General features: G+C 35.0%; 3 pseudogenes; all 3 read right to left on the bottom strand.

Moving 5' to 3' along the window:
- Positions 1-844: 844 nt before the first annotated feature.
- On the bottom strand, positions 845-4,537 carry LOC114394890 (annotated as a pseudogene).
- On the bottom strand, positions 845-26,618 carry LOC114394894 (annotated as a pseudogene).
- On the bottom strand, positions 21,710-22,685 carry LOC114396869 (annotated as a pseudogene).
- Positions 26,619-27,974: the final 1,356 nt, after the last annotated feature.

Genomic DNA, 27,974 nt, shown 5'->3' with positions numbered 1-27,974 from the left:
GCATTGGTCCTCTATTAATAAACAATTTAATTTATTACTTTAATTTTCAAAACGGTGCAACTTGACCCCTCAATAAACTTCTTGTTCTCACTGTTTATTTTTTAAATTTTAATAAACAATTTAATTTGTTCCTTTGTTTGATTCAATCTCATCCCACTATTAATAAACAATGTCAAGTGAATTAAGCGATCAAATTAAAGATTTTATTATTAGGAGGAAGAAATTAAATTAAATAAATAATGAATGACACAAAAAGATAAAATTAAGCCTTGAAAAATTTATCTAACTCCAAATAAGTGATATATAACTTGATTTTAATAATATATATTCGACCATTAAATTGTTTTTGAAAAATATGGGATCAAACCTGAACATAAAAGTTTGGGTACCAAAATTGATGAAGCACTGTGCTAAGAGTATTAAAGTGCTAAGCCAAAATCAAACATGTCTTGTTACAATACGAGTTCACCCCAAGCTTAACATGTAAACCCAAATTTTCACTCCAATTCAAGTTCTAGAAGCATAATGAGAAACTGAATTTATTTTTTACTATTGTAATTGAAGGTGAATATATCTTAACTCAAAAACTCTTTTCTGCAATTGAAAATTTTAAATCTTTAGAATTTCTCAATTAGGACAATCATTAGGTTTAAGAATATCTAAATTATCGTAATTGTTGATATTTATTCTTATATATAGAATCTCCAACCTTGTTGTATTTTATCTTAAATTCAATCCTTATTTCAATTTCACACTTGTCGATAGGAATATACGATCAAAGCATTATAAGTGACCAAATGCCAATTTATAAAGGCATTAAATTAAAACAAAGACAAACAATCAATTTAAAAGAAATGAACTTGAATTATAGATAAGAATTCAAATTACATCAAGTTAACAAAAATTTGAGTACACATTTTAGAAAAAAGGGAAACAAGAGAAAGAGAAGAAGGAAGCTTAAAAAATCAATTTGATGCCTCAAATCCACTCATGCATCCACCATTTCACGGGCCGCAAAAGAAAGAACTTGAGGGAATCTTGAGTTTTCCGGTTGTCAAAAATTGTCTGCTTTTGTAGAAACACTATTTTCTTGATGTTAATAACGCTAACATGAGCGCAATAATTAACACTAAAAAAACCACATGATTGGAATGTCAAAAGCATTGAATTTGGAACACCTCTTACAATCTTCCCTCATTGCTTTCCTAAAATTCATGGTTGTACAAAGTAGGTCAAACTTCAAAGCATCAAAATTAGGAACATTTAACACAATCTAATTTATGAAAAAAATCCACATTATTGGGCTTCAATCCTAATGGAACTTAAAAAACCCATAACATTTACACAAAATATATGCTTACGACCCTATAAAAACACCAAGTTAATTTCTTCTTAAAATGATACAATGAAAATTTTCAAGTATTTATCAACATGGAAATAAAAAAACTCAATCCAGTTGAGGTCAACATCTACCAATTCTGAGCACAATAATAGAAAGAATTATAATGGTGAGAATCTTATAATGAAGAAACGTTAACTTTGGTTGGTGCAGGCATATACTTGTCAGACAATTCTATCCCTAACTTGTATGTGAGATGTTGTAGAGAAAGAAAAATGAAGCAAATACTAGAAGAGAAAATGAGGCGAAAGTAATTATTTTAGGAATTAGATAATGGTTGCATTTTTTATTGAAGAAAAGAAAAAGACCACGAATGTCATTCTACAAAGTTATAGATGTGAAAAAGACGCACCTTCTATTTTCAAATTTGGACGCATCTTAGTGATGACTTCTGCCGAATATATGCGAAGGTTCTTTAGCATCCTCACTCCAAATACGTACATGGGGCACATCTTGGATGATCCAGTGGTCTTCTCCTCCATCAGGAGCAATGCGCTGCTCAAATTCAGTTGGCATGTCGTCGATAATGAGATCTTTAAGCTTCTCCAAGTGTTGAATTCCAGAGGGAACTGTTTTGAGTTGGGAAAGGCCAACTAACGAAATTTCTTCCACAGAACACAGTGCTCCTCTGTCGATAAGGATGCACTTCAATTGATCCAAACTGATGAGGGACAGTTGCTTTAGTTTCTGAAACCCTCCACATTGAAAATGCAAAGTTTCACCTTCATAAGCATTGAGAACGAAACAGAGGTACATTAACCTTGGCATATTTTTTAGTGATTTCAATGCACAAGATTTGGGAACTGTGAAATCCAATTTGTAAACCTTGTTAACGTCCCACTTAGGTCAAGCTTCCTAAGTGTAGACATAGGTGACGTAATGTACAAGTCAATTACTTCACTCTCATCAGCTGTACTAATACGTAGTTTCTCCAAGTGTGGCATCTCATTTATTACGGAACACAAAGTCTTTTCGTGTTTTCCACTTAATTGTACCACCCACAGTTCCCTTAACTGCTTTAGCTTTCCTACCTCTCTAATGACCACCACTCCATCATCATCTATAATCACTGGAGGTATCTCTTGTAGGGATGTCATGCCTCCAATATCCTTCCATTGAATTGAAGATATATAGTCACTCAGAAGATGACGTAGGTTTTTAAGCTTACGAATCTCCTCTGGCATCTCAGACACACTTGTGTCTCTTATATCCAAGGTCTCTAAATTCTGGAGCTTGCCAATGGATTTTGGTAGACTTTTTATCCCTGTAAACCGGAAGCTTAAATACTTCAAGTGGCATAAATTCTCCAAATTTTCAGGAACATAACGTAAACCAAAAGCTTCAAAATCTAGTACTTTCAATAGCATGTAATTGGTAGGGATTTTGTTTACTAAGTGTTGAGATACTTCATCTTCTCCTGTGATAATAAAAAATGTCCGAATGGGTGAGCTTCCTATACTTCCACTAAAATCATCGGTTGCAATTGTCAGGCGTCGAACAATCTTACTTGATACAGATTGATCACGCCCGTCAATATACTGACAAAACCCTGTATCCTTGACTTTTCTAAGGATCATGTCGTGTATTAAGTCATGAACACGACACCTATTAACTTTGCCATCAATTTTAAATGAGGATACTTGCACCAAGCTTCTACGGACCAACCCTGATAAATATTGTTGCCCAACTTCTTCCAATGTTTTTCCGGTTTCATGTTTGACAAACCCTTCAGCTATCCACTGTCTAATCAATCTATCAGATTTAATTTCATAGTCCTCCGGATACATTCCGAAATACAACAAACATGATCTGAGATTGATCGGCAAATCATCATAACTTAGACCTAAAATTTTTGTTATACTATTTAACTCAGAATTCCTCTCCAACTGGTCTAAACAAAGATTTTCACTAAACTGTTTCCATTCGGGTGCACTTTCATCTTTTTGAGACAAAAGACCACCAATGGCAACAATTGCTAGAGGTAAACCTTTACACTTTCTAACAATTTCAAGAGACATATCTTTAAGTTCTTCTGGACAATCTCCATCGGAACTATACTGAAATGCCTTCTTAGAAAACAATTTCAATGATTCTTCTTCAGTTAAAGGTTCTTCTAGCTTAAGCACCTCAACAAATGATGATTTCTTACAATATCCAGCAACCTTCACATCCCTGGTTGTGATTAAAATCCTACTTCCATTTTTATTATCAATTACAGCAGATTCAATGTGATCCCAAAATGTTTCATTCCATACGTCATCAAACAAGACAACATACCTCTTGTTGCGCAACGGTTTCTGACTTCTTCGGTCAACGACTCCATGTTAGAAACACCCTTGGGAGGGTCCTCCTTTTTCACTTTGCAAAGCTCATCCAACAAACGCCTCAGTAGTCCTTCTGCAGAGTAGGATTGAGACACTGTGATCAATGCATAGTAGTCGAAATTGTTACGCACCTGGTCATAGACTTGCTTGGCAAGAGTGGTTTTTCCCACCCCAGGAATTCCCACCACAGAGATGACAGTGCGTTTTTCTCTTCCCTTCGTCAACCAATTTTTCAATGTATCTCTAGGGCCATCAAGCCCCACAACATCATTTTCCTCGATAAAGAGAGGATCCATTCGAAGTTTCTGCCAGGTGACATCTTGATTTCCTCTAGAACTTGTTAGTCTTGGTTCTAAAGGAAAATGGCTTTGGAAACCATCTCTTTCAGCACGAACAAGCGATTTAACATCCTGAATCTTGTACGCACTTTGAAGGCGAAGGATTTGAGTTTTGATGAAGGCAACAGCCTCACATAGTAAAGCTGCACATCGAGGATCATCAGGTTGCTTATCCTCACAGGAGATGTTATATTCATCGATGACATCTTCCATGCGAAAAGCTGCTTCTCTCAGCCGCATCACCCTTTCTTTTATTCTATGACGCCTTCCATCATCTTGTTCAGCTTCAGCCACTTTATCAGCATCATTAATGAAATCTTGAAAGCTTTCAAGTTCATCTGTAATGTCTCTAACTTCTTTTGGGAGATCTCTCACCATTTTGATAGCTTCCAATATTTTTGGAAGGGCATGCTTACCAGCCAAGGACACTGCAGTTTCTGCCATTTTAGTCTAGCTAGTTAGCGCTGCTTTTTGGTTTGTTGTGATTGCAAAACTTGATGTTCTTGAACATTATATATAGTCATGTCCGTAGTAAGAGGGGGACAATTGATTAATATTTAATATTATTTTATTCAGCAAGTTGGATGTATTGCTAATTTATAAAGTAGTTATTTATTCCAATTAATACGAAGTCATAATAGTTGGCATGTGGAAGTTAAAGTATCATCCACTTGTCCTATAAACACATGCTAGATATAATAGTTGGATGTCAGCACTGAATTTGCCATCGTTAATGTTAATTGTTTGTCATTGTATCCATACCATATCACGCTATCACATAATTGAAGATTTACAGGAATGAACCATAAAAAATCAAATAAAAAAATTTTACAACACAATTTAATTTAAAACTTTAAGATTCAGATTTATGAATCTTCTTTTCACTTTTATGATATGCTTCTCATTTTAATGTTTAAAGTTTAAACGAACAGAAAAGACAATCTCTGTGAATATACTTCTTATTTTAATGTTTAAAGTACAACTTGTTAACCAGTTACAGTGCAATATCAATTCAAGCGGGCTAACTTTCAAGCTTTGTTTATTTTCCTAGAAAACGGAGGGAACATGCAAGAAGGACGATATAAAACTATCCTTTTTAGTATATATACTTCTTATTTTGGGTATATATAACTTTTTTTAAAATTTTCTACATAATTAAATATAAAATAAAGATTCTTTTTTTAATTTTTTCTCTCTTAAAAAATCACTAAAGATGAACAAATCAGATTCTCTAATAGAAATTATTTGTTGGTAAAACTGATAGATTGCTTTGCATCTATAATATAATAACATAAACAACCTAAGAAATTAGGTCATTTTATACTTTTTTTTACTCTTATTTTTCATTTATTTTCTTCATTTTAGGAGCATTGATCAAATTGACTTGATCATAAACTCAACATTCTAAATAAAACCAATTATTTTGATTCAAATTAGTTCGATTAATTAGTTTTTTTTACTTCAAATTTGAATATCCAATTACAGTTTGTTTGATTCTCTACTATATTCTTTTGCTTTAAAAAATTACAATTTCTTTGATTCTCTAATTTGTCTTTTTTTGCCTTGCATTAACATAAAGTTTAAAATCATAAAAATCAACACTTAGTGAAGATAAAAACTTAAAAGAAAATAGATTGATTTATTTTTTTTAAATTTCAAATATAACCAATATATAATTGGATATGACTGGTTAGGATTTAATTTTAATTTCCTCTAAATTTTGACCAATTGCACAAAAACTTGTAAAATTCATACTCCCTCCCTTCGGTCTCAAAATAGTTTTTTGTACTAACCAAGAAAGTTAATTAATAACATTTAATTCATCAATCTTAATTAAAAATTATTTTTTTCTCAACATATCCTTCATTGAAACTTCATATTAAACATAAAAAATCATTGAAAAAAACCTCAATTAAATGAAGGATATTTTAGAGATAATAACATAATAAAGTAAATTTACTTGAAAATTTCTTATATTTGAAACTAAAAAAATAAATTTTATCTTATAAAGGAAGTATTACTTTTCTCTCATAAAGAAAACCTAATTATGGTTAGCCCTTAAAATTAGTATTACCACACAAAGTTTTGACTGTTGGCCATTTCTAGCATACTTTCTTATTGGTTGAAATTTGTTAAAACTAAAAAAAAATCATGAATAAGGCTGATTTGTAAATACATTCTTTTTCTTAATTCTTTCAATGATGAATATTTTTAGTTTAAAAATAATTAATCTAAAAAACATTGTAAATTGAGCTTTATAAAAAAAATATCATTTTAAAAGTCTTGTAATTAGGAACAAGAAGAGAATAATTAATTTCAACTAATAAAAAACAATATGTAAAAAAGAGTATGTTAAAGTCTTAAAAGAGCACACTGTCAATATTTCTCTTATTATGATTATGATTTTTTTTTCTACATTCGATCAATGGATGGATTGCATGTTAGTCACACACGATGACACACATAGTCACAAACTTTATTATAATATCTTGTATATTTTCATATTGCTATTTTTTATATCCAATAAGTATGTAAAATAATGTTCTCACATATTATTCATATTACCTTTTTTATAACCAGTGGTATGTAAGATGATATTTTCAGTTACTATTCATGTGAGTTTAAGAGTTTATTTGATTTATGCGGGTTAAATAGTATTCAAAGTCATTTTTAGCATATTGAGACAAGACTCACTAGACACTCAAACTAAACTCTGTTAACTCACAAGTCTATTTTCACGTACTATTCATATGAGTTTAATAGTCTATTTGATTCATGCGGGTTAAATTAATAGACACAACGTGCATGCCAGCACTGAATTTGCCATTGCTAATGTTAATTGTTTAATTGTTACCGTATCCATACCATATCACGCTACCCAGTTTTTAAATAAGTATGAAAACTAATTATTCGATTCAAATAATGATGTTTGTCGGTATTAGTTTTACCAACAAAATTAAACGGCCTGCTTGTCAACTTAATTGCCTGTTAGGAATAAATTAATATTTGCTTGTTCTATTGGCTCTGTAGCTTTAGGCTCATGCTTCCGTTACCAGCTTATTTGCTTAACAATATACATCTGAACTCTGCAACTACAAAGTTTAAACGAATAAAAAAGACAAATATGTTTGTGAATATATCATAAAAACGGAGGAACATCAATTCAAGCGGCCAATCCTTAGTGAATATATCTTAGTGCAATATCAATTCAAGCGGCCAATCTTTCAAGCTTTGTTTATTTTCCGAGAAAACGGAGGAACATCAAGACGGACTATATAAGACTATCATTTTTAGTATATATACGTCTTATTTTGAGTATATATAACTTTTTTTTTTATTTACTACACAATTAAATACAAGATGAACAAACAATGACTAATGGTGTACGTTTTTATTGTTATTTAATTTTCTTCTTTTGTACGTTTTTATTGTTATTGTGACTCATCCTTTAGGATTCTCCAGGTACACCCCAATCACTTCTACAGAGCTGCATTGCTTATGGGGCACTTTCTTTTATCATTGAAGGGTTAACCAAGCAACGATCTGCACTTGCATATCCCATGTCCAAGAAAACAAGTGTACGCAACCAGGGTATAATTCCTACATCTCATTGAGAAGGGTATATTGCCTTTTATGCATCATTAATATAAGGTTAAGGTGTATAGCATATGCACCTTTCTTTTGCCTTCTTTGTAGCTTTCTTGTAGTCTTTATGGAAACTTTTAGAAATAATATAAGGGTGAGACACATTGTAACATGGAATGTGCTAAATCATAGCATGTTGATTACACAATGTTCTTTATCTGATTTTTTGTATCGGCAAATGTTAGTTTTGTTAAAAATTGTCAGTGTGGAGATTCAAACTTATGACCTCTCTCCCCTCCTTTCTCCCTTTATCCTTAAGTCCTTCTTTCCTAACCACTAGGCCAATCTTATATTTATATGTTCTTTATCCGTGGTTTCTATTTCAAATATGGCATCTTCAGCTTGCCTCATTTGCATGTCAACCAAAAGGCAGCAGTATATGGTGCTAAAATGATTTGAGTTAGAAAGCAATACCCGTTAATTTAAAAAAAAAATGATTTTACGTTACCCAAGATTTGCAGCAGATCTTTATAGCAACATATTCTTAATATTATTAATGATTTGAGCCTGTTTATTGCACCTCAAAACACATTATCTGTTTTATTATTATTTCTGATTTATTCAACTAAAATATACCATTTCTAGTATACAACCAATAAACTTCAATGACTATCTTTTACAGTGTCAGCAAGAAATCGAAAAAACATTTTTTTTTAATCAGCAAAAGTTATATATATGTAATAAAGAAGGGTACCAGACGTAAATACAAAAAAGTTCATAGAACTTCCCCATCAGCTCATGACAGCGGTTACAATATATTTAGGTGATGATTGCATAAATAAAAAATAACCGTTCAAAGCTCCACAACATACCAGAGTATTGTAATTCACTCATTTCCTCTCATAGTATAGTATCCCACCGCTAACCAGCTATAACATGTCTTTGCTGGATAAAATTATGCAAAACAAAGTCATGTGGAAGTTACCCCACTACCAAAAGCCATATATCATGCAGAGAAGTTTTCTTAATAATAACACATCGCAAGTTCTTCGCATGTATGTGGCAAAATAGATTAATGAACTCACCTCCATAATTAGCATTTCCACCTGACAGATTCCACAATGCTACACATACCCTTTCCTGCACATTTCTGATCGAATTTCCTGCACTCAGCTACTTGCCACATACATAATGTCCTGCCAAACCATCCATGTACGCAAACTGCTGGATTAGATGACCATTGAACAAATGAAAAATTAAAACCAAAATCCAGATTATGTAACCATGACCAGATAAGGAATTTAACTTCCTCTATCAATTTCTTTCTGTCCACCAACTGTTGTCTAAAAACAACTGTGTTCCTCAATTTCCACACACAAAAGACCACTGCTCCCCATGTTGCTTGCCAAAATTCTGACTCAATTCTAGAACCTCCTAAACCTGCAAATTACCTGAAATGAACTTCCAAACTACGTAGTTGAACTTCCAAACTACTTGGCTGTGCAAGAGAAAGAGATTTCCATGAGATGTATTCCAACCAACCATCTTGAATGACATTAGAAGAGATGAAAAGATGTTGAGCAGATTCTTGATGACCCAAACAGAGAGGACACATTTGATCACAATTCCTATCAATGGCATTTCTCTTTACCAAGTTATCAAGAGTTGGCATTCTATCTCTGAAAATTCTCCAGATAAGAATTTTAGCTTTAGGTGGAATTTTAATTTTCCATATCTATTCAAAAAGTTGTCAAGTTTCTCCCGGCCCTCCAAGTTGTTGAATAAAGTGATAGGCCGATGAAGTTGAAAACTGCCCTGAGGGGCATTGCTTCCAAAACTATCTGTCTTCTCCTGAAATTTGTAGTTGGACCCCTTCCAGTAATTGATGAAGCTGTTGTATAAGTTCAGTCTCCCATACAAAAGGGTTCCTCCTCCACTTTACCTTCCACTGCCAAGAACCATCCCTCCATGAACCCATCTTACCAATCACTTCCTCCTATTGGTCGGAGATAGTAAAAAGTCCAGGGAAAATATTAGCTAAACTTTGTCTATCCACCCAATCATTCAACCAAAACCTTGTTTTAGACCCATCAACAAACCCATTCAACCATTTCACCTCATTTTTTCCTCCACAAACCCTCTTTAAATCCCTCCACCACCATGACTCATGAGTTTGTTCTCCCTCATTTAGAATGCCCCTCCAACCACCATACTTCAAAATTAACACTTCTTTCCAAAACTCCCTCCCCTCACTATGGAATAAATTTCATCTCCATTTCTCAACAAAGCCTCGTTAAATGACCTTATATCATTTACTCCTAGCCCACTCTCACTCTACTCCTTGCAAATATCCCACCACTTAACCCATGCTATTTTTTTATTCTCATTTACCCCTCCCCATAAAAGCCTCCTTTGAATCCCCACTAGAATCTTCCTCACTACATTTTGAATCCTAAAGAAAGAAAAGAGGTAAGAGGATAACACAGAATTTACCAAACATGATCTACCCGCAAGAAACATAAACTTGTGCTTCCAAAGTGTCTAACTTCTTGGAAAACTTGTCAAAGATGGGTTGCCATAAGTTCAACTTCCTTGGATTAGCCTCTATTGGTATCCCAAGATAAAATTCTACAATTCAATAAATCTGCATATCTTTCCACCACCCTATTTTCCACTCCGATAGCCCAAAGCAACTCTTGTAGAAATTCACCTTCAAACAGGAGACCAAACAATAATGTTTGATTCCTCTTTTTAGGCTTCTCAAAATAGATTTTTTTTCTTAATTAGTTTATATGAAAGTTCTATTTTTGGGTCTTTATTCTTTGAAATCATTTTTTTTCTAATTTGTCTATTGTTTGATCATTTATAAGGAAACTAGTCAGTAACCCGTGTATTCGCACGGGTAAGCTGAAAAATACAAATAATAATACAGGTGTGGACTATACAGATATATTATTATACAATATTGTTATTTATTAAATTTGAAAGCATGTAAATGTGAAAAAAATTAATATAAGCTAAAAAAATGAATTACCAGCACATATAACTGATTTGAAGATCAAGAAAAAATAAAAATAGATATTATATAACAAAATGGAAGTAACAGAGTTATAATGTTAGAAACATTGTTTGTAGCAAAACAAAAGTATTTAATCTTATGTGTTATAAAAAAATGTATAAATGATGGTTAAGATAAGCATGATAACATAACATCATGAGATTGTATAATATGGATGAAAATACATTTGTATACTAATTTATTAACTTTATAGTTATAATATTATACAATATTATAATTTCTTAAATTTAAAAGCAAGTGAATGAGCTAAAATGGATATAGCTCATATTTCGTCTAAGAAATCCTCATCAACAATCATTGACGGATCAACAATTTTTGTCACCAGCTCAAATAAAACTTTTCTAAAGCAATAAACATGATAGGCACAAATTTGATGAGCCTGTTCGATAGTAAATAAAATTCATGTCATAATAATTGAAAGACAGAAAAAAGGAAAACACAATTAACATAAGCACATAAAATAAACCACAACATCAATCACCTAGTATAAATGATTCATAAAAGTACTCAAATTTACACACTTGCGCTTTTGAAAGACAGGTACAAACCAACCTAAGTTCTATGAGCTTTTTGTCAACGGAATTAAATGTCACAGCACGGAATTAAATGTCACGGCAAATTGTATGGGATTGCACATTAATTTGTAACAATTACTCTCTTAATTAGGATAATTAGCTGTAATTGTATATATGGCAGTTTAGCTATTTTATTGGGCTAAAAATCAGGATAATTAGCTGTAATTGTGTATATGGCAGTTTAGCTATTTATTGGGCTGAAAATCAGCTTGACAGATTGTAATTAAAGTGTATTTATATGAGAAATCTCTATGAGGAGCAGCAGTTTTTGGCCTAACATTTTCTGAGTTTAACATGGTATCAGCCTAGGTTTCGATCCAAGACCCTAGTCTGCACTTCTTTCCTTGTTCTTTCAGCCTCGTCCAAGTTCCAATTCTCTCCAAGTCCTTGTTTTTTTTTCTATTTCTTGGTCATTTCTTTCCCAGTCCAGATTACCATCCCTTGTTCCATGTCTACCGAAAAGTATGATGTTCTCTTGGTTCGCCTTAATGGCAAAAACTACTCAGCTTGGGCATTCCAATTCCAGATCTTTGTCACTGGAAAAGACTTATGGGGTCATGTTGACAGCAGCTCTCCCGTCCCTGACAAAGACACAGCTAAGGTTGAACACGCCAAATGGACAGTCAAAGATGCTCAAGTCATGGCCTGGATCCTAGGCTCTGTCGATCCCAACATTGTTCTGAATCTTCGGCCTTACAAGACAGCAGCCACAATGTGGAATTACTTGAAGAAAGTCTACAGTCAGAACAATGAAGCTCGAAGGTTTCAACTTGAACACGACATCGCTACCTTTAAACAGGATAGTCTCTCCATCTCTGATTTTTACTCTCAATTCATGAATCTTTGGGCTGAATACACTGATATAGTTTATGCGGACTTGCCTTCTGAAGGCCTCAATTCAGTCCAAACAGTTCATGAAACTACTAAACGTGATCAATTTCTTATGAAATTGAGATCTGATTTTGAAGGTATTCGGTCCAACCTCATGCATAGAAATCCTGTACCATCACTGGATGCATGTTTTAATGCTCTGTTGCGTGAAGAACAGCGCCTCCTTACACAGTCCATCATTGAAGATCACAAATCCGCTATTGTTCCAGTGGCATATGTGGCCCGAGGAAAACCAAAAAGCCGTGACATGTGTACTATTCAATGTTTCTGTTGCAAGCAATTTGGACATTATGCTTCTAACTGTCCGAACAAATTCTGCAACTACTGCAAAAAGGATGGACATATTATTAAAGAATGCCCCATAAGGCCACCCAAGCGAAATGTCACAGCTTTTACAGCCTCAGTTGATTCATCTGTTCCTAATAATTCAGTAAATCCAACACCTGTTCAGCAACAAGCTCCTGATCTTGCTCCGACTATGACCCCTGAAATGGTTCAACAAATGATCATTTCAGCATTCTCTGCTTTAGGATTCTCAGGTAAATCCTCTTCCCCTTGGTATTTTGATTCGGGGGCTTCCAACCACATGACCAACAATGCTCAATTTCTTACTAATATCAAAAAATATCTTGGAGACCTCAAGATACACACCGCTGATGGAAATCCTTTGCCTATCACAGCCACTGGTGATATTTCTCCATCTCTAACCAATGTTTTTTGTTTCTCCTGGTCTCACTAGTAATCTCATTTTAGTTGGTCAATTAGTTGACAATGATTGTCAAGTACAATTCTCACAGTCTGGTTGTCTTGTGCAGGATCAACACTCAGGGAAGATAATCGCGAAGGGGCCTAAAGTTGGACGCCTTTTCCCAATCCAATTCTCATTTCCTTCCAGTCTTTGTGACACCCTCTACCCCTCACATATATACTAATAAGGAATAAAAAAAATTAAACTTAATTCAAGTTTTTAAAACATATTTAAATACAAGCCTTTCAAGAAGGTAGCAGGCTCACATTCACCTTTCTAACATTATCATAAAACTTTTCTAAATAAATAATAAATTCACTTCGGCTCAAACAAGGCCGTCTATAAAACCCTATACCCCAATGCCACATCCAATCAGAGCGTTGTGTCCCGACGTCCTTCAGCACATGGTTCCTTAAAGCAATTCACCTAGTCATCTGCTCCCCCGAACACAAAGTTCAAGATCATCACAGGATCCAAACACAAACAACACACGGGAGTGAGTTATTACATTCCTAACTAATAAAGAAACAAGACAACTAGATATACATATCATATAAACCAAATAAAACTTAGTTACACGAAATTCATGTAATTCCACCACTTTGTCATTCAAAGTTCACTTTTCAATCATCAATCACATTACACAAGAATCACACGCTCTGATCAAGACATAATAACACATCAATTTCATAATAAACAATTAGCAAGCGCATGAGACAGTTATGCTAAGACTCAAGCCTATATGCAATGTGGTACCATGTCAGTGAAAAACCACCCTGGGGCGCTTAGGAGTACATAACAAGACACACCACACAATGGGTTTGTCAGGTCACTCTCACTAAGTAAGATCATAGGGAGACCAGTCAGGGTCACGATGTTTTGCAAGAATACTCCAACCATATGGGATCAACATAGGCTTAAAGGAGTACTCAAACCCGGTGACCCCAAGGCCTACACTCCGAAGAGTCCGTCAGGGCCTCTCCCTCCTGATTCAGGTCCAACCCCTAAAACAATTTTGCATGCAGACACTGCTCATGAATTATACAATACCCACGACCTCACGCTCGGGTTTTAAACACGTTCAACACAATTGCACTACGATTTAACACTGGTTCCTAAACAGGAAACCTACACTTTCTCTTTAACACTGGTTCCTAATTAGGAACCTACACTTTCTCTTTAACACTGCGCATCAACGCTTTTCTCAAGATAACACTGGTCGGGTTATTGTACAATTCATAGCTTACAACACAAGTAATGTGACATCAAGTGTTAACTACACACTTATCCACAACCAAAACTCATTCACAATTTCACACCTCATAATGTCACAATCCACCATCACATGTTTACACGTATCTCACAAATTAACACATGTTCAACTTTACACTTATACTCAATCTCAATAACAATATTATAATCTCAAAGCAACATGTTATTTCACAATTTATCACATATTCCATTTATAAACACTGCTAGTGAATTATACAATACCACGACCTCACACTCATGTTTCAACACATTTAACACATTGCGCTACAATTTAACACTGGTTCCTAAATAGGAGACCTACACATTCTCTTTAACACTGCGCATAAACAATTTTGTCAATATCAACACTGGTCGGGTTATTGTATAATTCACAGCTCATAACTCAATACACACATCTCAATACACATGTATCTCAAATCTAAACATATATATATATATATATGAATTCATGTATACTTATATATATGAGAAAGTGTTTACATAATTATTTAATATATATATATATATATATATTATCTATGAATACAACACATAGTCTATTAGAATTCTTTTCTCAATTTCAAATATAATATCAATTTTAAACTATAAAAAAAACTAAACAGCATGAAAAGGGGAAAATACAAACTCAATATCTTCTTACTTAATTTCATCAATTCATACTACGGTTCACACACAATACAAGAGCACATTAATTTCACAAAAATTTCTCATTGGGACATCAAATGATTCATCAAACATATATAATTTATATATAACTCATAGTTATAATTATAAGGATAAAGTAAAAATTGTAGAAACACCCCAAAACTCATTCCAATTGATACTCTAAGGATCCCTGCACATGTTCTCCTTAATCCCCAATTGTGAATAACTCATCCCTTACCTCTAAGCGGGCTCACGTGTCTTCAGCCAGCGATAGCAACATCTCTAGCGGTTCCCGAAAATTCTTTCAATTATTCATCTGACTGCTCCGATAGAATTCCCAAACGTCAGAGAGACGGAGAAGAGATTGAAACCTCCACTTGTACTGTCTTCATACGATTCCTTTTTCTCCCTCCAAGAATATTATCTCTCAAATCCCAACGGTGGAAGCGTGCGGAATTGAATTTCGAACAACATATCCAAATTTCACAATAATCCAACGGTTAACGAAACCGGGATCGTAGTTTTACCAAGACAGCTCTGGGTTTCTGCGGGAAAGAAAAAGGCTACAATGCGAAGGGTGTTTCTCTCAGTTCAGACATGATATCGAAATTACCAACGGTGAGAATTCTCGGAATTGTGTTACGAACATGATACTCAAATTTCATGACGATCCAACGGTGAACGGGTTCGAGATCATCGTTTTTCTGAGACTGGTTTGGTGGGCTGCGGAAAAAAAGAAAGGGTTTTGAGAGGAGAAGGGGAAAAACGAAAATGAGGCCAAAAGGAGGCAGCTGACTTAACATAACTATTTATACCTAGGGTACTCAGCCTATTATTTACTCTATATTTATTTATTTTTTACTAAAAAGTTTTTTAAATTTATTTACGAAAAATAATGGGATGTTACAGTCTTTCTTTGCCTTTAGTTTCTTGTAATTCTGCTATTGTTGATTACCAAGTGTGGCATAAGCGTCTTGGACATCCAAATGCAAATGTACTTCATGACTTGCTCAAATCTAATTATCTTGGAAATAAACACAATTCATCTCTCAATGCTGTTCACTTTGATTGTATTCCTTGTAAACTTGGTAAAAGTAAAATTCTGCCTTTTCCAACACATCAGTCTAATGTAACACAACCTTTTGAAATCATCCACAGTGATGTTTGGGGGGTGGCACCGGTTATATCTCATGCTCATTATAAATATTTCATAACTTTTATTGATGATTATAGTCGCTTCACTTGGGTCTATTTTATGCGATCAAAAGATGAAGTCTTTTCCACTTTCATATTTTTCCATGCCTTTGTTCAGACCCAATTTTCGTCAAAAATAAAAATCTTTCGCTCTGATAATGGGGGAGAATACATGTCACACTCATTTCAGGACTTCTTGCAATCCAATGGCATTGTATCCCAAAGAGAAAATCGCCATTTGCTTGATGTTGTCCGCACCCTTTTGCTGGAGTCTCATGTGCCATCACGTTTTTGGTGTGAAGCCCTCTCCACTGCAGTTCATCTTATCAACCGATTGTCATCTCCATCAATAGGTAATGAATCCCCTTTCAATCGGTTATATGGTCATCCACCCAATTACTCAAATCTTCGTATCTTTGGTTGTGTGTGTTATGTCCATCTTCCTCCAAGAGAACGCACCAAGCTCACTACACAATCTGTTGAATGTGCCTTTCTTGGATATTCTCCTCATCAAAAGGGTTTTCTATGTTATGATCCTACCATTCGTAGGATTCGAGTATCTAGAAATGTCATTTTCCAAGAAAATGTATACTTTTTTGCATCACATCCTGACCTTACCTCTCCTCCAATTTCTGTTTTGCCATTGTTTTCAAACTCTCATGCAGGAGAACCATCTCCTAAACCTCTCTTGACCTACAGCAGACGTAGCACTGCAAACCAAAATCAACAGACAGAACCTCAAGGGCCCGTTCGAGATAATTCCTTGGCTGCTGATCCAGTAGAAGAACCAGAACCAGCTCCTCCAAGACACAGCTCACGCATTATTAAGCCCCCAGACAGGTATATCCATTCCATGACAGCCTCATTATCCTCTATTCCTATCCCTTCCTCTTATAGCCAGGCCATGAAGAATGCTTGTTGGCAGAAAGCTATTGAAACTGAACTTCTAGCATTGGAAGAAAATCAAACATGGGATATAGTCCCGTGTCCCACATCTGTTAAGCCTTTAAGTAGCAAGTTTGTATTTTCTATAAAGCTGCGTTCGAATGGATCCATAGATCGTTACAAAGCTCGTTTAGTTGTGCTTGGCAATAAGCAACAATATGGACTGGACTATGATGAGACTTTTGCACCAGTCGCCAAGATGACAACTGTGCGCACTATTCTTGCTTTTGCTGCCTCACAATCTTGGTCACTACATCAAATGGATGTCAAAAACGCATTCCTTCACGGTGACCTTAAGGAGGAAGTTTACATCAAGCTTCCTAATGGTATGCCTACCCCTTCACCTAATATTGTTTGCAAACTGAAACGCTCTTTATATGGATTAAAACAAGCACCAAGAGTATGGTTTGAAAAGTTTTGCTCGACACTACTTGTTTTTGAATTCACTCAAAGTCAGTATGATCCCTCTCTTTTCCTACAAAGGACTCCTAAAGGCATCGTGGTGCTTCTTGTTTATGTGGATGACATTGTGGTCACTGGTTCAAATCAAGATGTTGTTTCTAGAATAAAAAATCAGTTGCATTCAACCTTTCAGATGAAAGACTTAGGCCATCTCACTTATTTCTTGGGTTTAGAGGTGCATTATCATCACCAAGGCATTTCTCTATGTCAGCACAAGTATATTCAAGACTTGGTTCAACTAGCTGGACTCCCAAATGCCACCCCTGTTGACACTCCCATGGAAGTTAATGTTAAATATCGGAGAGATGAAGGTGAACTTCTTGATGATCCCACTCACTATCGCAAGCTCGTGGGAAGTCTCATCTATCTAACTATCACTCGTCCAGATATTTCTTTTGTTGTCCACACTGTGAGTAAGTTCATGCAATCTCCGAGGCATTTGCATCTTTCAGCAGTAAAACGGATCATTAGATACCTCCTTGGCACCCCAAAGCATGGTCTGTTTTTTCCTGCTGATTCCTCCATACAACTCCAAGCATACAGTGATGCTGATTGGGCTGGTTGTCCAGACACAAGAAAATCCACTACTGGCTGGTGTATGTTCCTAGGGAATGCTCCTATTTCATGGAAATGTAAGAAACAAGATTCAGTCTCAAAGTCCTCCACTGAAGCAAAATATCGCGCGATGTCTGCCGCTTGTTCCGAAATAATATGGCTGCGTGGTCTCCTCACAGAGCTTGGATTCTCTCAAGCACAACCAACTCCGCTGCATGCTGACAACACCAGTGCCATACAGATTGCAGCGAATCCAGTTTACCATGAACGGACTAAACATATTGAGGTTGACTGTCACTCTATTCGCGATGCCTATGATCGAAGAGTCATCAGTCTACCACACATCTCAACTTCCATTCAAATAGCTGACATTTTCACTAAAACATTAACACATCAGCGACACAATTTTCTACTTAGCAAATTGATGCTAGTCGATTTCCGGGCATCAATTTGAGGGGGGATGTCAACGGAATTAAATGTCACAGCACGGAATTAAATGTCATAACAAATTGTATGGGATTGCACATTTATTTATAACAATTACTCTCTTAATTAGGATAATTAGCTGTAATTGTATATATGGCAGTTTAGCTATTTTATTGGGCTGAAAATCAGGATAATTAGCTGTAATTGTGTATATCGCAGTTTAGCTATTTATTGGGCTGAAAATCAGCTTGACAGATTGTAATTAAAGTGTATTTATATGAGAAATCTATATGAGGAGCAACAGTTTTTGGCCTAACCTTTTCTGAGTTTAACACTTTTTGTGTGAATGAAACAGTAGAACTTCTCACGCCAACGAAAATCAGTACATGTTCAACACCCCACGTATATCTTGACCAATTAACTACTTCAGGATGAAGAGCATCTCATGATTCTAGATAATTAGAATGACTTTCAACAGACTTTCTGAAAATTTATTTTGCTAGCACAAAAAAATCAGGACAAAGTGATAACAACTAAAGAATGTTCCTATTCAACTCTAGATGCCAAAAAGTTGAGGTTGACACTAAAATCTTAAAACATGATGTCGTTTACTGAAAGACACTAAACCAAAAAATTATATATAAAAAATTGAAATTTATACGTCTTATTTTGTCTCAAAAAAATATTCTTCATTATCAAAAGAAATACAAATACATACTCTTATTACTTTATTCTTTGTTACTAAACTTACATATCTTTTTTTTTTCATAATTAATTATACATTTATACTTATTTTAAATTGTTGTAAAGACAAGAGTTTAATTTTATAAGTATTTTGTATTAGCTTGATCATCATTAAATTGAATAAAACTGTGTCATAAGATCTAATCATTAAATATGAATTTAGCATTGGCGAAAATGGAGTATAGGAGGATGGTGCCTCGTGCTATAAAATACACAAAAAATATAAGGTGTCACTTAGGGTAACATTTTCTAAAATCCTATGTGACAAAAATCATCTATTTTAATAAATACTTTCTTGATGAATCCATTATGATAATTTTAATTTTTAATCCATTTTAATAAAAAAAAACCATTATAGTCATCATTGGGCTGTTTAACCACTCAAAGAAGGAATAACTGAAGCCTTTAAATATTCTGGCATGCAACCAAGATCATGTTCTAAATCTTACAGATTCCAAGCAAGTCTTCAAACGACAAATTAGCACTTCTAAAGACAATTTTATTTCTGAAGTTCTACAGGCAGCAAATTATAGCTACCCAAATTAATTGCCATGCTTTTGTGCCTCTCGATCTTGCCTTTGACTAATCTAGAAGGAAACTTAGCTAGCTGTAACAGTCAGTGGCGGACCTGCATTGGTATGAGGGTGTGCACTTGCACCCCCTCATTTATTAAAATTCACTAAATTTGTAAATAAAAACTTATATTTTTATATTTTATTTTTTTTATATTTAATTTATATAATTGAACCCACTGATTTTATTTTTTATAATTTGCACTCACTGACTTAGGGTCTTGGATCCGTCACTGATAACAGTAGTTCAATCATTTATTACTAACTAGTTGTTATTGCTACAAGGGGGGACACACTTTAATCATAAATCTCCTAATGGATGATATTTTCCTTTGATTAATTGTTATTGCTGCAAGGGGGGACACACTTTTCCTTTATCTATTTTTTTCTTCCACTTTTGTAAGGAAGAACAATGCCTTAATCCAAGATAGAGATGGTATTTTTTTAAAACCACGTATGTGTATCTTTCATTTGAAACACTATGTGCAATTAAGTTTCTTTTTTTTCAAAAATTTAAATAAAGATTTTTTTGCCTTCAAACCTAAACTCATACACCCATATATTTTTTTATACACCCACGTAAATCCAATAAAAACATAAAATATTTTAATGTTTTTAGACTTACACATTTTCATATGTTAGCTGTTGAGTCACACTCATCATTTTTCAACCTATTCAACATATATGCCTTATTCACAATTAAATAATTCTTTTACAAAAAAAAAAAAGAAATGTTTTACCCTTTAAGGTAAATATTATAATTATAAGTCTCTCTCATCCTTTAACGTTTACTCTCAAGAGTTAAACATTCTTAATGGTATATCTTAGACTTAACAAACACTACTACAAAATAGTCTTTCTACATCGGTTATCATACGTCATTGTAGCCGGTGACGTTGAAACACCCGCGACTTTCTACATCGGTTGACCGACCGTTTTAGAATTTTGACCATTTTGCATCGGTTGTGGTGTCAAACCGATGTAGAATTCTACCCCTAAACCCGTCTTAGAATGTCAGATTTCTACATCGGTTGTCACCCTTAAATGTCGTAGAATGTTACTCATGATAAAGCATTCTACATCGGTTTTTCTAATAACCGATGTAGAATATCTAGCAATCCTACATCGGTTGTACTAGTAACCATGTAGAATTATTAATTTTTTTTTTTGCTTTTTGTTCATGAATGGCAATAACAATATGCAAATATAATTGAAACTAATGTCTCGTGTGGACTTACTTTATAATCCTACATCGGTTGTACTAGTAACCGATGTAGAGCTATTAATTTTTATTTATTTATTTGCTTTTTGTTCATGAATGACAATAACAATATGCAAATATAATTGAACCTAATGTCTCGTGTGAGACTTACTTCATAAACCCTGGTCAAAATTCAATAATGAAAATAGCAAATGAATAATCACATCATTAAGTTCACATATTAAGGCATTTTCCCACTGCTTTCTATTGGTCACCTTAAATATGACAAGGCAAGAGTGACTTACCTTAGCACATCCATCAAACGTGACATACTTCTCTCTCGAGATGTTGAATACTTCTTTGGTGGCCTTCTCATTACCAAGAACTTGGATAAAAACTTTTGCCAAATCCTGTCATAATTGAAGAATATTTTAGCCAAAATCACAATATTCAATAAATGTACTTACTATTCCATTCATAGGAAATCATTTATTAATCTTGAAAAGCTTCCAAGAAGGAAAGCAAATAAAACTTCCTGCTGATTAAGAAGTAACAGTAAGAAAGAAGAAAGGTAGCTTTGAATCAAAATATTTCTGCCTCTAAATACTCAAATTACAAGATGGAACATAGTAGGCATGAATATGATCCAGCTAAAGAAGGGTAACATTGCAAATTTCATACCTTAACATGACCAAGTTGGTTATCTGTAGTCCTGAGTTGGGGATAGGAATTGGGTGTCCAGCAAAATTACATATTATTCACTGGACTTCCTATCCATTTCATTCCTCAACAATCGAGGAAAAAACAGCCAATTCGCCGAGATAGCCAAGAATGCCACCACGAGTGGCCTTGACATGGCACGGTGCAGTCGCCATCCACGACGGAGAACCACCTTCTTAACAGCTACATCCGCCACCGTGCACACACCGTGAAGCACAAAAAAAAACACGTAACTTCCCACGTGGGAGGTACACGTGTAACATGATAATAGATTAACTCATGCACAAGCCCAGACACAAGGAACATGGCCAACATGGCAGCTAATGTGGCACACGTGGGACCCACTAAACCTGTGATCTTACAGCTTACGGGGTTGTATACTGTAGAGCGTAGAAGACGAGAAACCATAAGGTTCCATCTATGACCCCAAAAATCTTGAAGTGAGGATGAAAGTTAGGGTTCATTGAAGTGTGGTTCTATCTCTAAGCCAAAAAGGGTTTGAACCGGGGTTGCAATAAGAGCAAAAACAAGCTCTAAGCCCAGGTACAAGTGAAGATAATAGAGGACTAATATGAAATGAGGGTGGAAGTATTCATTGTACTCATAAACACGTTCGATCATGGCAAAAATAAGCAATTTTAAGGGCAATAGCCATTTTGGCTTTTGGGTGTTGGTGGTGTTATTTTTTTGGTTGGTTTTGGGCTGATGGGGAGGGAAGCTATGGAGATGAAATGGACAATGTTTGGGGGTGATAGTGCAAGAGGGCCTTTGTTGAAGGAAAAAAGTAGGAGCTTGAAAATGCCAAGTTGAACAAGGAAGAAGGAAGTGTATCCAACTAAGTTAGGTGAAGAGATGTTCAAGGGAAGGATGATGAAGAGGTAGAGAATAGCGAGAAGGGAGAGAAGTCTCAAGAAGCCCTTTGGTATTCTTGCAGCTATGTAATAACAATAACATAAACCTAAGATGGCTGAAATCCATACTTTGATGAACCTTTCAATTTCACCATACATCTCCTCTCCTTGAATCTATGAGTTGAGTATGTGAAATGTCAACGAAAATTATGAGTATTGTTATAGGGTGAGTTTCGGACATTTTTTTAATTGTCATGTGCTATAGAAGACTTTAGACAGGAATGATATTATATGTAAATAATTGAAGATGTGTTATAAAATATGTAACACAATACACACAATATATATTATATTCGAAAGTAAGCCTTGACTGGTTCAATGATTCTTGTTGTTACTGAATAATACTAATGGCTTATATTTTTCTTTTAATTGTTATATATAGCCGCCAGAGAGAGAGAGAGAGGTGGCTCGACTTTCTTCTATGATTGTCTCCTGCAGGGGACGCCGAAGGGGATGCACTTTTCTTTTTTCCAATTTTTTTAAGGGAGAAGTGAAGAACAATGCATTAATTCAACAAAGAAAAGATATTTTCCATTAAAAATAATCTCTTTGAACCCAATATAATTATTATGTACAATAAAAAGAGTTTTCCAAATACTTAACATAACTACTTAATCAAATCTCATTCAAAATCACTAATTAAGGTAGAATTACAATTTCCTATTAGTTTATTCATGTTTTCCATTATAGGAAGATCGAGAAGATATCTAAATTATATATATATCGCTTAAAAAATCAATTTGATGAATCTTGCCCTTTGATGCCTCAAATCCACTCATCCACCATTTCACGGGCCGCAAAAGAAAAAACTTGAGGGAATCTTAAGTTTTCCAGTTGTCAAAAATTGTTTGCCTTTGTAGGAACACTATTTTCAGCTTCTTTGTATTGTGTTGGTGTTAATAACGCTAAAATGGGCGTAATAATTAACACTCAAAAAACCACATGATTGAAACGTGGGAAACATTGAAATTGGAACACCTCTTACAATCTTCCCTCAGTGCTTTCCTAAAATTCATGGTTATACAAAGTGGGTCAAACTTCAAAGCATAAAAATTAGGAACATTTAACACAATCTAGTTTATGAAAAAAATCCACATTGTTGGGCATCAACCGTAATTGAACTTAAAAAACCCACAACATTTACACGAAATATATGCTTATGACCCTATAAAAATACCAAGTTAATTTCTTCTTAAAATGATACAATGAAATTGTTCAAGTATTTATCAACATGGAAATAAAAAAACTCAATCCAGTTATAGATGTGAAAAAGTCGCACCTTCTATTTTTAAATTTGGACGCATCTTAGTGATGACTTCTGCCGAATATATGCAAAGGTTCTTCAGCATCCTCACTCCAAATACGTACATGGGGCACATCTTGGATGATCCAGTGGTCTTCTCCTCCATCAGGAGCAATGCGCTGCTCAAATTCAGTTGGCATGTCCTCGATATAGAGATCTTTAAGCTTCTCCAAGTGTTGAATTCCAGAGGGTACTGTTTTGAGTTAGGAGAGGTTTTGTAAAAGAATTTTTTCCACAGAACACAGTGCTCCTCTGTCGATAAGGATTCACTTCAATTGATCCAAAGATCCGAGGTACAGTTGCTTTAGTTTCTGAAACCCTCCACATTGAAAATGCAAAGTTTCACCTTCATAAGCATTGCTACTTAAATCGAGGAACAACAACCTTGGCATATTGTTTAGTGATTTCAATACATCATTAGTCAACCTGGAGTTGTACAGATGCAGTTGCACAAGATTTGGGAACTGCGAAATCCAATTTGGCAACCTTGTTAACTTCCCAAATAGGACAAGCTTCCTAAGTGTAGACATAGGTGACGTAATGTACAAGTCAATTACTTCACTCACATCAGCTGTTTCAATAAGTAGTTTCTCCAAGAGTGGCTTCTCATTTATTAAGGAACACAAAGTCTTTTCGTGTTTTCCCATAAAATCTTCCACCGTCAGTTCCCTTAACTGCTTTAGCTTTGCGACCTCTCTAATGACCACTCCATCATCATCTATAAACACTCGAGGTATCTCTTGTAGGGATGTCATGCCTCCAATATCCTTCCATTGAATTGAACACATAGCATAAAACAGAAGATGACGTAGCTTAGTAAGCTTAGGAATCTCCTCTGGCATCTTAGACACACTTGTGTCTCTTATATCCAAGGTCTTTAAATTCTGGAGGTTGCCAATGGATTTTGGTAGACTTACTATCCGTGTATACCGGAAGCTTAAATACTTCAAGTGGCATAAATTCCCCAAATTTTCAGGAATATAACGTAAACCAGAACCTTCAAAATCAAGTACCTTCAATAGCATGTAATTTGTAGGGATTTTGTTTACTAAGTGTTCAGATACTTCTTCATCTTCTCCGGTGCAAATAAGAATTGACCGAATGGGTGAGCTACCTATACTTCCACTAAAATCATTGGTTGCGATTGTCAGGCGTCGAACAATCTTACTTGATACAGATTGCTCACGCTCGTCAATATACTGACAAAATCCTGTATCCTTGACTTTTCCAAGTATCATGTCGTGTATTAGGTCATGAACACGACACCTTTTAACTTTGCCATCAATTCTAAATGAGGATACTTGCACCAAACTTCTACGGACCAACCCTGATAAATATTGTTGCCCAACTTCTTCCAATGTTTTTTCGGTTTCATGTTTGACAAACCCTTCAGCTATCCACTGTCTAATCAATCTATCAGATTTAATTTCATAGTCCTCCGGATACATTCCGAAATACAATAAACATGATCTGAGATTGATCGGCAAATCATCATAACTTAAACCTAAAATTTTTGTTATACTATTTAACTCAAAATTCCTCTCCAAGTGTAAACTTAGATCTCTACTAAACTCTCCCCATTCAGGTACACTTTCTAACAATTTGAAGAGATATATCTTTAAGTTCTTCTGGACAATCTCCATCGAAACTATACTGAAATGCCTTAGAAAACAATTTCAATGATTCTTCTTCAGTTAATGGCTCTTCTAGCTTAAGCACCTCAACAAAAGAAGATTTCTTACAATATCCCGCAACCTTCTCATCCCTGGTTGTGATTAAAATCCTACTTCCATTTTTATTATCAATTACAGCAGATTCAATGTGATCCCAAAATTTTCCATTCCATACGTCATCAAACAAGACAACATACCTCTTGTTGCGCAAGCGGTTTCTGACTTCTTCGGTCAACGACTCCATTTTAGAAACATCCTTGGGAGGGTTCTCCTTTTTCAGTTTGCAAAGCTCATCCAACAAACGCCTCAGCAGTCCTTCTGCAGAGTAGGATTGAGACACTGTGATCAATGCATGACACTCGAAATTGTTACGCACCTGGTCATAAACTTGCTTGGCAAGAGTGGTTTTTCCCACCCCAGGAATTCCCACCACAGAGATGACAGTGCGTTTTTCTCTTCCCTTCGTCAACCAATTTTTCAATGTATCTCTAGGACCATCAAGCCCCACAACATCATCTTCCTCGATAAAGAGAGGATCCATTCGAAGTTTCTGCCAGGTGACATCTTGATTTCCTCTAGAACTTGTTAGTCTTGGTTCTAAAGGAATATGGGTTTGGAAACCATCTCTTTCAGCATGAACAAGCGATTTAACATCCTGAATCTTGTACGCACTTTGAATGCGAAGGATTTGAGTTTTGATGAAGTCAACAGCCTCACATAATAAAGCTGCACATCGAGGATCACCAGGTTGCTTATCCTCACAGGAGATGTTATATTCATCGATGACATCTTCCATGCAAAAAGCTGCTTCTCTCAGCCGCATCACCCTTTCTTTTATTCTATGACGCCTTCCATCATCTTGTTCAGCTTCAGCCACTTTATCAGCATCATTAATCAAATCTTGAAAGCTTTCAAGTTCATCTGTAATGTCTCTAACTTCTTTTGGGAGATCTCTCACCATTTTGATAGCTTCCAATATTTTTGGAAGGGCATGCTTACCAGCCAAGGACACTGCAGTTTCTGCCATTTTAGTCTAGCTAGTTAGCTCTGCTTTTTGGTTTGTTGTGAGTGCAGCTAGTTTCTGCCATTTTAGTCTAGCTAGTTAGCTCTGCTTTTTGGTTTGTTGTGAGTGCAACTAGTTTCTGCCATTTTAGTCTAGCTAGTTAGCTCTGCCATTTTAGTCTAGCCAGTTTCTGCACTTAAAGTATCATCCACTTGTCCTATAAACACATGCTAGATATGACCAGCGCTAGTTTCAGACGCAGCTGAACGTGCATGTCAGCACTGAATTTGCCATTGTTAATGTTTATTGTTTGTCACTGTATCCATACCATATCACGCTACCACATAATTGGAGATTTACACAAATGAACCATAAAAAATCAAATAAAAAAACTTGATAACACACTTTAATTCAAAACTTTAAGACTCGAGTTTATGAATTTTCTTTTCACTTATATGATGCAACTTTCCACTTCTACTCTTGATTTCACATCACACTTATACTCTCCAACATTATGAAAAATAATATCTTAGAGAAAACTAATTATTTGTTTCAATGATGTTAGTCGGTATTAGCTAGTTTTACCAATAAAATTAAACGGCCATTGTTGAGACAATGGCAAGTGTACCAAATCCCTCTTAAGTAGTAAACCTCGGAAGTTCGAGTATCATTTCCACAGGGATTTTATTGCACTTTATTAAATACTTCTCAATTTGTAAGTAAGAGTAAAATAAGAAAAACAGGAATAAGTGCAGGAATAGAGTGCTATTACTAAATCAAGTAGTTTAAAAAGAAAGACAATTAATAAAGATGCCAAAACCGGACAAACCCAATTGGCCTACGATGCATGTAAATATGATATTCATTACCAATGCACTGGTATTAATTCTACCCACATCTGTTAATTACTTGCCCCTGATGCCTCACGTTGACAAGCCTATTTTAACTACCTATCTCCCAAATGCCTTTGCGAAGATTCAATAATTAAAATGCATTAAGGTTAAGTTCTAGATGTTGCTTAAATGCATGGGCAGTGGGTTATCATTCTATGTCTAGCAATGCTAACCCAATGATTCTTTTCTTAAGATGTTCTGTTAGGTGTTACCCTTTCCCAAGTGTATAACCCCTAAAACTGATGCATGCATTAATTCTTAACCCTTATTAGGAAATACCCTCTCCCGAGCGAATAAAACCCAAAAGAAATTTAAGAACAAATGCAAGATAACAAGAAAAGAATTAGAACAGAAAAACCTGGAATAAATTCCCTTTGTATTGATAATTCTTGAAGCACATCGTACATCGTTGGTTTTTTAGGCCTGACAGGCCTTGCTAGGGGATTAGCCACTCATGGCCATTGAGGGCTTACGACTGGGGGTGAAGGAAAGAATAGGGGTAATAAAGACAACGAA

This window comes from Glycine soja, chromosome 18, assembly GCF_004193775.1.
Source record: "Glycine soja cultivar W05 chromosome 18, ASM419377v2, whole genome shotgun sequence".
NCBI classification, from domain to species: Eukaryota; Viridiplantae; Streptophyta; class Magnoliopsida; order Fabales; family Fabaceae; genus Glycine; species Glycine soja.
The sequence above is the reverse complement of the archived record's forward strand: the minus strand, read 5'-3'. Positions and strand labels throughout refer to the sequence as shown.